Source organism: Neopsephotus bourkii, unplaced genomic scaffold (assembly GCF_033783945.1).
Source record: "Neopsephotus bourkii isolate Nb327-2 ecotype Australia unplaced genomic scaffold, CSIRO-AGI_Nbou_v1 NB_673, whole genome shotgun sequence".
NCBI classification, from domain to species: domain Eukaryota; kingdom Metazoa; phylum Chordata; class Aves; order Psittaciformes; family Psittacidae; genus Neopsephotus; species Neopsephotus bourkii.
The window spans coordinates 1,883,923-1,897,676 of record NW_026901172.1 but is presented as its reverse complement, the minus strand read 5'-3'; the positions used below and the strand labels follow the sequence as shown (position 1 = coordinate 1,897,676).

The 13,754-nt window shown below is 42.6% G+C and overlaps 1 protein-coding gene across 17 annotated transcripts in view; it reads right to left on the bottom strand.

Annotated features, from left to right (window-relative positions):
* The window catches only part of NFIA (nuclear factor I A), a 360,597-nt gene that overhangs the window by 64,442 nt on the left and 282,401 nt on the right, over positions 1-13,754 (bottom strand). The window lies entirely within an intron of this gene.

Sequence of the window (13,754 nt, the reverse complement as noted above, 5' to 3'; positions counted from 1 at the left end):
AAAGTTTTAGAGAGGAGAGCAGAAATATCATTTTAAGCCTCTTAAAATTGCCTGAACTGTGAAATCAAGTAATGAACACTAGAAAAGGATCTGTCAGCTGGAATCAAAGCTTAGACTAGTCAGCATTTTCCTCCTAAACCTTATTATGGCAAAGATTTTTCATCTCTGCACTCTGTTCATCCCAACAAATAAACCGACTTGACCTCCACCTGTTAGCCGGTGAAGTCCGCTGTCATCGTTGACTAAACCCTATTCTTTCCCTTCAAAGCCCTCTGCACCACTGAGAAGGTGGGAAGACACAGCTGCGCGCTGATTTAAATTGATACCAGTTCATAACCAGACAGCATTTCACAGTACAAATTACAAGCAACAGAGGAGAGGGAAAAAAAAAAGAGGAGTCTGTAGTGCCAATGAGTTCTGGAAGGGGGCAACATTTTTCATCAATTTAACAATGAGATTTTCATACAAGTTCTTTCTATTTTTTGTGTGATTTTATGAACTAGCATTTGAGGCAAGAAGCATTTTGCTTATGCTGTTCCAATGAACCTGTGCTAACACCACAGAGGAAGAACTGGAGAACATAATGGCAGCGATTTGAGTTGCTTTAATGTCTCAGAAGTTGAATGCATTATTAACTGTTTCAAAGAGGTTCAGTTCCAAATGCCTGTGGGCTTCTAGACTCAGAAACAAGTCACAGCTATATAATGTAACATTGCTAAATAATAATAAAAAATAAGATTATGGAACACAGAACAGCAAGATATGTCATGAGGAAAACTGTAGAGCTACGGCAGTCACTTCTTCAAATAGATCGTCATGACAAAACCACGTAAGAAGGTTGCTAATACAAAGACATATCAGAAAAAAGCCATTTCATATAAAGTTGGACTTCTCTGGGTGATTAATGCTACGTTCAACAAAGGAGACAGTGTCTGTCTAATTACATTAAATACTTATCTTCTAGGGATTGGCAGGGTGTTTCTGCTCAATGTCACTTTTCATGACAATGTAATGATAGATCCGTTTACTTACCAGTGCCATTAGCAAAAATTGTACTGTTTTCTCAACTGCCCTCATATCACGAAAATATTTGATTAACACACTGTAGCTTATCTAATACTCTAAGCAACATATTCTGCATAGTTTTCTCTCTATTAAAAGAACAAGATTACAGCTTGTAAAATTTTTATTGCACTCACACAAAACTAAATGAATAATGTGTGATAGAGCTCAAGTAGCTCGCTGCTTCACAAACCAGGCTTATTTGGTTTAAGTATTAACGTGTACTTCAAATACTAAGCTTTTGGGGGTAACAAACAAAAGAAGCAAAGTCAGCACTCTGAGACACTACTTCCCATCCAGTCTTTAGTTATTAGTTCCTTCGCATTTCAGCACATCTCTTGAAACTTTTGATACCTTAGGAAACAACAACAAAAAAGGAAAATAGAAGGAGAGTTTTCATTCCTTTGTGAAAACCAGATATGGCCATCTCCCAAGCCTTTAAAATTAACCACATTGTGAGCTGCCTCTTCAGAGTCATGCTACTGTGCCAGCATAGAAAGAACAATAAACCTTTGGAAGAATGTACACAGCAAAGGCAGTTTATATAATAACAAGATAATTTCATAAGGCTATATAGAAGGGAAAGGCTGTGATATAACATTTTAGCAGTATATACCAGCTACCTGGTATTTACTAACAAGGTTAAACTACTATCTGTTTCAGAGTCTCAGCACTCTTCATAATTCACTTTTTAATGGATGGACAGGGAAAGTCAGCAGTGTACGGCACAGATTATTTTGGAAATAGGACAAGACAGCTTATGGCAGAACCTATTTCAAAACACGCCCCATCTTTCCAAATGATCACATCAAAAGTCTATCCTTAGCAACTACAGTACTCCATATCCACTCATAAATCCTTTTGAGGGGTAGATTTATATTTCTAAGTAAAACAGCAAATTTGAAAAGCAAAGGATCCTGAGGAGGAGGTGTCTCCCTCAATTGGTGCCACGTATAGTGCATCACTTCTTATTTCCTTGGTATTTGGTGCCCGTGCAGGAGAAGACACATGGGAAGGTTCCTTCAGTGAGGAGTTAGGACACCAACCCCATTTTGTTACAGCTCCTCACACTGCCACGAAATGGCAGCAGGAATGTACCCAAATGGACTCCTACAAGGCGTAACTCGACACAGCAATGCAGAATTAACCGAAACTGGATTTTAAAATCCCTTGCAAGTGACTCTTGCAGCGAGAGGATGACACCGCAGCCAACTGCCACATATGACTCTCCAAATTAATAATGGATTTAGGATATTCATTCCCTGAGCTGCAAGGGTTTGGGGTGTGCCGGCAATTATCTAGATATAAGTCTGACACACATTATCCTTCTATCAATGTCATTTCCCTTAGTAGCCAAGAGATTATCAGCAGCTTTGTGATATTCCAGGTGTCAAAGAAGAATTAAAACCACAACAATTGCACAAACAAAGGGACAAAAGACGGGATACGTGTTTCTGAGCCCTGCATATCAATTTAATATGTGCAGCTGACAATGATGCAAATGTCCTCGGGAGAGAGGCAGCAAGATCTGTGCCCAAACATACACACACCACCGTCAGCAAGATGGCAGGGAACAGAAGCAGTAGGATTCCCAGCCCAGGACACATGCCTCAGCAGGCAAAGCAACCCAATGAAACAATCCTCTGGTTGGGGAGAATTTTGGAAGCACCTGATATGGAAAAAGGCCCTAAACAAGCCAGATGGTACTTTTAGCTGGCAGCAGAAAGTAGGAGACAGCCAAAAACATTACAGCATTTCCCCAAGAGGCCAGCAAATCGATTTTTAACCATTTTTTTTTTCCAAGTGATGCAATGAACATAAAAAATAATGTTTCTATGCATTTTTAAATCGCTAATTTTATGAATAATACACTTAAGAAGGCAACAACTGGAAGAGATGAGAAAGCAACGCATTTTGACTTTCCCAGGGCGGTTGTATATTTGACATCGGGTTTCTATTCAGTCACCGCCACTGTTTACTCTGAATTAAGCATCAGGTTTTGGTCAGGGTTTTGCACATAATGTTAAAGAGAACGCTCTTGCAAGAATAAAGAAATAGCACTGCAGAAGCACAATAGCACCATAGCTGACAAGACATGGGAGAAATGTCGTTTGTAAGACTGCCTTGCTCTCTTAAAAACCTGTTCCCCAAAAAACTATTGGGGTTTTAGATGACAAGTTTTCAACCAAAAAGATTAAACAAATTCAAAGAGGGCAAGCAACTTATTTAATACTTATAAGTTCCCATTTAGGTAGGGCTTGCACAGGAAATACAACTGTTTGGGGATCCTTTCAGTTTTAAAATCTCCTAATGGCCAGAATCTGCAGCTCCTCCTGGATGACAGGACTCCGCAGGAATCAGTTTGGCGTCGGATGTCAAACCTTAACTTTGACAGTCAGAAGCAGCTCCTTGCATAGTGCCCTTAGATCAGGTGTTAGAGCAGTTTCACTCAAGGAATGGAAAAGAGATGAGGGGCAGAGTGAGGCAGAGGAGTCATGAAACAAGTGGCAATGACCATTACCCTTTGCTTAAGGTTGCACCTCACACCTTGGATTGGCCAAGTTCATAGGAAGAGCTGGGATGATGCTTTAGTTATAATTTGCTGTTATTTTGGCTAATAGTAAAGGCAAACCCTAAAACAGGGTTAAATCTGGACTACATCCAAAGTGCTTTCTCCTGTTTAGAGCAAGGTAGTGCATTAGTGTGCTGCATCACAGATAATACTCTTGGAGACAAACATGGGCTGCTGTAATAAACCGGGATGTTCCACTAAGTACAAAGAAAGATAATCCATACATTCATATATCTCTAGTCTCACTGACTGTAAATCCTTATTCCAAGTATTTCCCTCCTATAGGTGGAACTTAGCACCTTGCCTCCAGCCTTTGCTGGTATAAAATAGTCCCATTCTTTCCAAAAGCACTTGGACATGAGGACTGCAGGTACCAGCGCACTTTGGTGGTTTTCAGGGGTTCGAAGATCTGCACACAAATCCCAGCGAGGCAAATGAAGGCTATTCACAAACCACTAAAACAGCCTATAATTTTCCAGCTAATTTTAGCATTGGGATCTCTTATGTTCTGCTTTTTGGTGTGCATCACACTAAAAATAGCAGCAACCACTGATGTAAGAGAATAGCAGAAAGGATGATCTCATTAGGACCACAGGCTGGGCAAGCAAAGACGGAGGATGCTATGGATTACCTGAGCTCCCCTGAGCAAGATACCAGTGAAATCAGAATAGATCTCTAGCCAGAATGCACACTAGATGAACACTCTGCTGTACTTTAAGTTTTTGTTGAGCTGGAAGATGAAGGGAAATTAAGAATACTTAAGCAGCATCCCTTATTTAGGCTGCAGTGTCCTTATTACAGTCACTTCAGCCAGGCTCAGCTGTGGGGTTAACACTTGATTCATGCCATAAGCTCTGGGGTTATGGGTCAAGGTTACAGACTACCCACTTTGGGGGAACAACACAGCTGCTGTCACAGTACACAGACATTCCTGGAGGTATGGAATGGCTCTGCAGCCACTCAGCCAAATTGTTACCTGAGCTAACAGGCTGCTAGACAGATTTCTCTGCTTTCCTGTGCTCACTGACTGCTGTGGTCAATGCGTTGGGGCAGCACTTAACTTGAAAGAAAGTAAAGAAAGTAACCAGGGAATGTTTAATTCACTACTTCTGGCAGTAATAAAAACATTAAGGAGTATCAAGCAAAATGATCAGGCAACGGGTAAAAGAAGCGTTTCTTCATAGAATCACTGGATGGTTTATGCTAGAAGGAACCTTAAAGCCCATCCAGTTCCAACCCCTGCCATAGGCAGCAACACCTTCCACTAGGGCAGCTTGCTCCAAGCCCCTGTGTCCAACCTGGCCTTGAACACTGCCAGGGATGGGGCAGCCACAGCTTCTCTGGGCACCCTGTGCCAGCGCCTCAGCACCCTCACAGGGAAGAGCTTCTGCCTAATATCTTCCCTACACAGCACTGAGTAAAACTGGAACTCGCTGCCTTGGGATGTTGTAGAGGGCAAAATAAAGAATGGGTTAAAAATCCGAGTGTGTCTCCAAGAAGAGAAGTCCACTGAAGGCTGTCAAACACAAAGATGTGAATTGAGCCTCTGGCTCATGAAACCAAGCTGTTTGCTGCCAAAATCCTTGTGGCTGTGCTCTGAAAAGCATCACTGGATGCCTGTGCTGCTGCTGTATTCTTTCCTTAAGTGTCCGCTACTAGCTCTTGTCATAGGCAGCAGCACACTGGACTAGGCAAGACTTTAGTCTAGCTCAGAAGAGCCATTTTTAATTCTCTGTGGGCAGATCCACAGTTTTTGTAGGCTGGAATGTGCTGTGCCTGGCAGCTGAGAAACGGGAAAACTGCAGTAGGTATCCAGCTCAATGTAATAAAGATCTTGTGGAGAACCAGGAGTCAGTGTGGCAGACACAGTGTGGGAAAGGAAATGCAAAAGGAGATGTAACATGGTCTGTTTCCTGTTCCCGGTCCTGTACCATCCTCTCTGAGTCCCCTAACACCTCTCGTTGCACATTTTAACTTTGTGTGAAAGTGTTTCCTTTAAAATTAAGCCTGTTTTCTCCCCTAAAGCAAAGATCAAACCATGTGCACTCAGTACAGTAGCCGCACTGTGTGCAAAGCAGTGGAGTGATGCTTGTACTGGGAATGCTAATAAACAGTGGCGAGAACAGAACTTCTGCATAGAAAAGGGTGTATGTTACATCTCTCCTCCTCTCCCCTGTCTCATGCAGTATTTACACAGCTGTGCTTTGTAAAATGTGTAGGGGAGTTTTTTATTATTGTTTTTTGGTAATTTATTTACCTAAGATAGCCCAGCATCTGTTTTGTGGTGAGCTTCTTTCACAAAGTTTCACAGTTGCCTTGACTGATGCAAAAGGAGGTCACGGTCCTCACTCAGTGATCCTAAAACCATTTGTTTCAACCGCTATTTGGCTAATTCCTGTTCTGCTCTGGGTTTTTGGTTTGTGTCTCTACTTGGAAAAGTGCATTCTTTGGGGGCCTGATCTGGCTAGGTGGGTATTTTAGTTATCTGTTTTATAAAATGCAGAAGTGCAAAGGAATCTGCAATAATATGCATCATTTACTGGCTCTCAATATGTACTGTATGTTGGCTCTGAAAACTACTAATATTTTCCAGCTGCCTCTCCAAAAAATAAAGTTCAGTGCAGTCTTTGCAGTGGGTCCTTTCCCATGACTGCCTACACAGGTGATGAAGACTTCTCCTATGTCCTGAAGAATTAATAAGCCTGAACATTTCTGTACCAGCAGCGTACCACAAGAGATAAAATATTGCTTCTGCTTCCCAAACACATTAGAAAAAGCAAGTCTGCTGATCTCAACTGCTAAGACAGCACATCAAAGCAACGTAGTCCATTTCCTAACCCAGATCTAATCTATAGAAGACTTTATAGATCCAAGTCAACATCCTGAATTGGTCCCAGAAGCAAACAAGAAAACTAGTTCAACTTTTGGAAGACAGGTACAATACTTTCAATGTGCTTCATCCCATTTTGCAATTGAACAGTCACATGCCACACTATCAGGTGATCTTCAAAGATAATAGCATCAGAGGAGACATGTCTGGAGCTCACAGAGATTCATGTTTGACAGACTCCAAATCAGCAAGAAATTCACAGCCATGTTCAGAGGGTGCTTCTGTCCTTCAGAGCTCACCTCTGAGAGGAAGTAGAAAGTGTCTGCTTTTGTCCCAGTGCCAGGAAGCTTATCATTTTCACTTGGTGTCCAAAGGGAAGCACAAACCAGATCAGTGTCTTTGCTTTATGAGTGTATTTTCAACAGAATGGATGGCAGAATCTGGCTCAGCCAGCAATGACGTCTGAAGAACCTTAGGTCCATGGACTACCAATACAGCACTCCCATCACAGGAATCCCATTGTCACGGAGAAGCACTGTTCCAACCTTCGTAAGGGATTAGTTTTCCATGCACTAAATCTTTCCTATCAATCTGAAAAATGATTTAGATGGTGCCAATTGTGAATGGAGACAGGAATAGCTCAGGTGATCTTATGGCTGTCACAGCACACAGAAGACCTGCTTTTAACTTGGTCATGGAAGTCAGTGAAAATAGTACGGATGTGAAAAAAACAGCTTTATTTTGGTATCTGAAGTGAAACAGTTTCTTCATTTTTTTAATTCAGATCTCCTACAGCTCCATACCCGTTTTTAAATGATGCATTTCCTGACATCTGGAGTTGGATGCGGAGAGCAGAGCCACAACATTGACTGACCGACTTCTCCGGGACCATACTGAAGAAGGGATGTTTTCCTCAGGGGATTACAGCAAAGCTGAGGCATGTGCTCTAAAACTTGCTTGGGATTATTAATTTTATTAAAAATGGAAAGTACAGTTTAGGCTGCATTTCAGGGCCAAGTTTGTTGTGTTGTCTAGTGTCTGGAAAAAAAAGAGCCTTTGAGGGAAGTGAAAACATCCAGGACATTTCAATCTGATCTGACTTTTTAATCAGCTGTTCTTCCCCCTGCTCTAACTTCCTTCCATGATTTTGAGACGGCAATGCCAGCAGCATGGCATGTTGTCACAGGTCTCATGCTACTATGTGAATTGCCAAAGAAAAGCTGAGCTATTGATCCAGTGGTAATTTGCTGTCAAAATGACTATGTCTGTTATAGCAAATGAGTAGTGTTAATCATTTCACTTGATGAATGCTATTGCAGAAGACTGACAATGCTCAAAGCGCCACTATTGACCTGCTGCATTTTTCCTGGCTCACAAAAAGTTCTTGATCTTTGCTGGCCTCACCCAATTAGGGTTGAAGTTATCCATTAGGGTGCAGGTCTGGAAAAGTTCTGTTTAAAATAAACAACAACGTATATTGGTAACTCATCAACTATGCAGCAGGCTGATTCTGATTGCCTGGCAGAGAAACACACACATTTTGTGCAGTATCTGATAAAAGATCTATAATGTGCTAACACAAACCTATCATGTAGCACCTGTGACTAACAGATTGTGATATCAAAGTCTTGATGCCTAAGTGCTCCTGTAAATGCATTAAACTTTTAGCGGCAGGAACTGTAGGCTGCCAGTGACAAGGAGCTGATATGGTATTTCAGTAGAAGTTGATAAGTGTTACTGCTCTTAGAAGAAAAGAGAAATCTTATGCTCTCGTAAACCACTGGGCAGCTTGTGTTTTGATGGGATACTGTAATGCAGAGAGCAGGGATAAAGGAACAAATGAAGTCTACAAAGGTAAAAAGACATTTAAGGAAAGCTCTGTATTTTACAGTTGCTGGAGTTCCTTGAAGTATGATCCCATTGTACGTTTGGCTTCAGGCACCTACCTGTTCACCTGAAGCCAACTTTTTCGGATGCAGCATGCACATGGGGTCATGTTTAACTCCACGTACCAGTAACGGAAGCATGAAAGGTAGCACAGGCCCAAGCACGCTCTGCTTCTCAGCTTGGCAGAAAGAACAAGGATATTGGAATACTCTGAAAGAGTGGGCAGAAATGTGGGAAACTGTATAAAGCCTTGGAGATGAGAAGAAGCACGGGTCTGAACGGGAACAGGGAAATGGGATGAATGGGAGGAGGAGTCCTAGCCACAGTGTGCAGTCTAACAAAGCTGAGATGCTCTTCAGAGAAAAGGAACAGTGGAAGTTTGCCTGAATCTGGGAGGCAACAGGTTGTGTCTGCTGTACCACTCATAGAACAGTTTGGGTTGGAAGGGACCTTCAAAAGTCATCTAGTCCAACCCCCAGCAATGAGCAGGGACATCTTCAACTAGATTAGGTTGCCCAGAACCACGTCCAGCCTGGCCTTGAATGTCAATGGCATCTCTTCAACTGAACAGCACAAATTAGCCTGATGAAATTCTCTCTGCTATAAACCAAAATATTTTGGCCACCAGAGAAATACGCTCTGCTTCTAACCTACCATTCAAAGAGCCAAACTATGTTGTGGGCTGGAGGCCTATCTGGTTGTGAAATGTTCCCACTGTCTTAAGATATTAAGTTCAATGGAGGAAAAAATGGCACTGGTGCCTGCTGATAGATGTGTCAAGGTATGTAATGAAGCTGCTGCAAAGGCAGGTACAATCTTAATGGCTATGTGAGTGTGCTGCCTGACTTTACACACTGAGAATTGGAGGGCAAGACAATGTCACACCTGGGAAACACTGCGTAAATGTAATTGGCAGGGATCCTGGATGTAGACCTCCTCTGGTCTAAGGAAGAGAGAAGTTTCCTTGGTTTTGCCTTTCTTAAATAGGTCTTTGAGCATCTGAAGAGTTCAGCTTACGGAAATTAATTACAATCACGAAATTCCTGTGTCTGGTTACAACCCAGTGAAAACTGCCCACTACAGCAAGTCACTGAAAAGTAGCACCAGAGAATTATTCGATACTGAATACTCCAGGTCTGAAGTTGAATGTTTTCCCAGTAAGAAGAGACTATTTTTCTATTCCTTATTTTGAATAATACATGGTTCTCATGTTTTTCATCATATTTTCTACAGTCAGTCCCTTGAATCATTGGCAATAATGTAATACAATCACTGGAAACTTCCCTGAGCAATGAGTTAGTGTGTGGTGTCAAGTCTTCCAATGAGCCCATAGACCTTTTGCCTGAGGACAGATCAGATGCACCCTGCATCCCTGATGCTGGGACATACTATATATATTTTATCTTCTAGGTGTAGTGCCAGGCAACAGCTGTGTTTAGGACATCAAGAATGCATAAAGAAAACAATCCAGGATCTCCCTTATACTACTTTCTCTCTTATTTCCAAGAAATAATTCTGAACAGACTTTGAAAACAAAGTCTTGTGGTCATCTGATCCACGCCTGAATGAGCCTTTCTGATGTGTAAGGCATAAATAAAAGTTTCTTAGTAAACATGGAGAAAGAGTTTTCTTGGCGTGCTGAGAATCTGCTAAAAAGAAAGCCCATGCCAGATTTAAGACAAGGGTTATTAAAACAAGGGTTTGGACCAGCTGCCTGCATGTGGTTGTTCTATAACCACCAGCGGGGAGGGACACGGTACCATTGAGTTAGAGGTCACTGCCACTGCAAGGGAAATATTCCAAAATAAGATCTCAGCTCCTCAGCTGCATAGAAATTGCTCAGAAATTATTTTCAGACAGTCCCATAGATGGTGACATGAGAACGAGCAGCACTAGCTGAGTGGTGTAGTGAGCAATCATGAGGCTGACTTTAATAGCATCTTTACTATCAAAGACGTGTCCAGCAGTCTAACTCTCTAGCTTACTGCAGGTTCATATAATATTATCAACTCCATAAGCCCCTGGAACTGTAAATACGTCTTTCAGTCATGCAGTGCAAGTGTTATTGCTAATTCCTTAAGGTTTCTGCACTGAAAGGCTCATTTGGTTCCTGGGGTTTTCAAGGTGAAGATGCGCAAAAGCTGAGCACAGCACAACCAGCAGCAGCACAGCAGGGGTGGAGCTGGGGCAAGGGAAGGTGGATGGCCATGGTATGAAAAGCCCCATCAGCCTTTCAGTACAAGAAGGACCACAGACCTCACCCATTTTACAAATGGGTGAAGGGCTCTAAGTTGGTCAAGACCACAACAGAAGCAGAGCTAATTGTCCCTTTAGTTATCTCAAGAAGCACAGGGAGTACAAACACATACCTTTCCTGGGATTATGGTCTTCTAGGGACCAAGCTAACATGTGGAAATGCAAATACCAGGAAGATCTAAGTAAAGAAACTAACAGGATACTCTGAATTTGAATCTTAAACATTTTTTCCATGCTACGCTGTAGAAATACAATAGAAGCAGAATTGACAAACACCATCCATATGCTACACTACAACATGAGAGAGCACAATGTGAACTTTACTCCTGGACTGAATCAAAGGAATGCATTAAAAAATGTGTAAGTGGAATACTGATTAACTCAATCTTCTCTTATTATGGAATTAAAAAACATATACCTGTAATTATGGCTTACCTCCGTTACAAGCAGAGCTGCCACAGAACTGAACACAGGCCAGCTTTGTGTATGAGTTCAAAGCCAGTATGGTGTTGCCTTATTTTCTTACCAACATCATCTTTATCCTCTCTTGCCCTTCTTCTCAGTTAACAAGAGTTATGTACTGAAAGTGCTGAGATAAAGTAATGGTAAGGATGATACCGCAAAAGGTATTTGAAAAGCAGAAGTAATTTACTACATGCCTGCTTTGTTTTACTTCCTAAGCCTTCCTGTTGTGAAAGGAAATTCATCTTTTCTGGCAGACTGCAGCCTTTTTAGGCCTGAGAGCTCCCCAGGAGCTTTCGAGTGCAGGTAAATGGATGTGAGACTCAAGGAGTACAGTACAAGGAACATGGAATTAATGCTGGATTTTGCTTTGGCTGTCACGTCTGACGTATAAGGAGAGTGCTACATGCCCTCTGCTCACGATTATGGGTCTGAAATGCCACGAATGGAAAGGTCATGTTACTGGTGGGTGAAGCACCCAACTAAATCTCCACATGAGACAGATGTCAGGGTGCTCTGAGACCCAGGGGCCTGGAATGTAGGAGTGCAGAGAAAGGACTTTGGATGGACAATAGGTGCAGCTTCTATTCTGCATGCAGCAGAGACCCCAAGAGTAGGCACAGGGGAAGCATCCACTGCCTAATCTAAATAGCACACAGAGTGGTTTTGTCCTCTTCTGTTCTCCTGCCAGTTTGCACATATGTTCTGAGTATACAGCCTGCCCTCCAAAGACCACTTACAGGGGCAATCACAGGGAAGCAAAGCAGGAAGAAAGTATCCAAAAAGGGAATTTGTTCAAGAGAAAAAAATGGAGACAGATGTAGAGCGACTAGTCACGGCTGGCGGTAAATAACCCTCTGCCTGAGTGCTCTCTTTCTCTAAGAGGAGCTCACATATTCCATTTCATATTTCCTTTCTAGGAAGTTAAATCTTTGTTTTCCTGGCATTTGTTCTTTTTGTTCTTTCCCCTATATACTTTCCCCTTTCTGTATGGTCTAAAATTGTCTTCTCATTTTCCCTTTCTCTTCCACGTTGTTCTCTCAAGTGTGACATTTCTCCAACCTAATTTCCCTGCACTGTCCCAGGCAACACCTTTCTCTACCACCCTCTCACAGCCTCTGTGCCACGAGCACTTTGCTCTGTCTCTACATGTGTGTAGGTGTACGGGTACTTCACCTGCTCCTGCGTTAGAGTCCCCGCTTTTTCTCATGTGCACACCTCAACATTAAGCAAATGCAATACACACAGACAGAATATTCATCCTCTCGCTCCCATAAACCTGTCAAGGCATATAGGCCAAGAAGCTATCTCTGCATAAATCTAACTCTCCTGTGAGGAAGCAATCTACTCAAAGGCAATAAAGCCAAAGGATATATTATTATCTTTGGTGTGGATCCTACTGGGCTGGGAGGTTGGCTGCTGGCTTCTCTCTGAACTTTTCTTCCCAGCCAGAACAGGCAACCCACAGACAAGTCTAAGCTTCCTTTTCTTGGTCTGACTTCCTCCTCCTGTTGTTTGGCCGGTAACCCAGAGGACAGGGTTTAATTATGGAGTTTGGAAACCTGGCTTAGGCTACTCTGCCAGCACAGGATAAAACTTCAGCCTGCCTTCTGAACCACCAGCATTCTGCACCGTCGATACCTGCGTTATCCCACGCAGCATAAAATGAACCACATGGAAGAAGTGCCAAGTCAAACAAAACGATGGTTTTAGTCTTTAAACTTCTACTGTGAATTTCGCTGAGGAGAAACAAAAACATTGAAGCCCCAAGATAATCCTGTGTCAAAACTGTGCCATCGTTTTGACTGCAGATGAAATAAATGGCAAAGCCTTTTTCTGGAAGGGAAAGACACCGCAAAGGATGGATCTGAAACAGGTCCAGGCTTCAAAGCTCCCCTCTCAGAGAGGAGCTTTGTGGTGAGCCACTGGGAAATACGGGATGTTAGCATCATTTGTACGGCTTTCAGGTGACCAATATATTTTCTAGGCAGATGCCCCATTGAAGACTCATAGAACACTTTATACTTCTGGAGATAAAGCACCTATGCCAAATACAAAGGGATAGATGCTAACAGCAGATCCATGTGTGATTTCTGAGGTAAGGCAGGGCACTGTGCACAGACCACAGCAGGATGTGTCTCTCAGGGGCAAGCACCTTGTTGCCCTAGCATAGAAGGACACTTCAGTACTGTTTTGTCCTTTGCCACTGATGAGCTGTGGCTCTTTAGGTAATCTCTCTGCCAGCTGTGCTCTTGCAGTGACCCTGTTTTACAGAGAAGCTGAGGCAATGAATTCAGAGGACAGGCTGCTTGAAAGCCACAGCAGAAGAATTGGGGTGAGGCTGTGTGGATATAGCATAAAGATGGTTTGTAAGTGCATCCCACGCAGGCAGGATAAAGCTCTTTTTCTTCCTAGCTGTGACAGTGATAGATAGCTTGGTGAGTCTGAGCTGTATCTAGTTGGTACCTGGCTTGAGTCCCTGATGCTGAGAGGTGATTTTCTGCCATTTTACAGGAAAGACTAAGCAGAATCTGGAATTTTCTGTAGTAAGTGAGGAAGGTCACGAGGAAGGAAGAACCTTCTCTTCTCTGACTTGTTCTTGCCTTTCTGAGCAACTCAGGGAGTTTGACACGGGCAGCTCTCCATGATGGGCACCCAGTGGTGCCAAGAATGGCAGACGTTCTT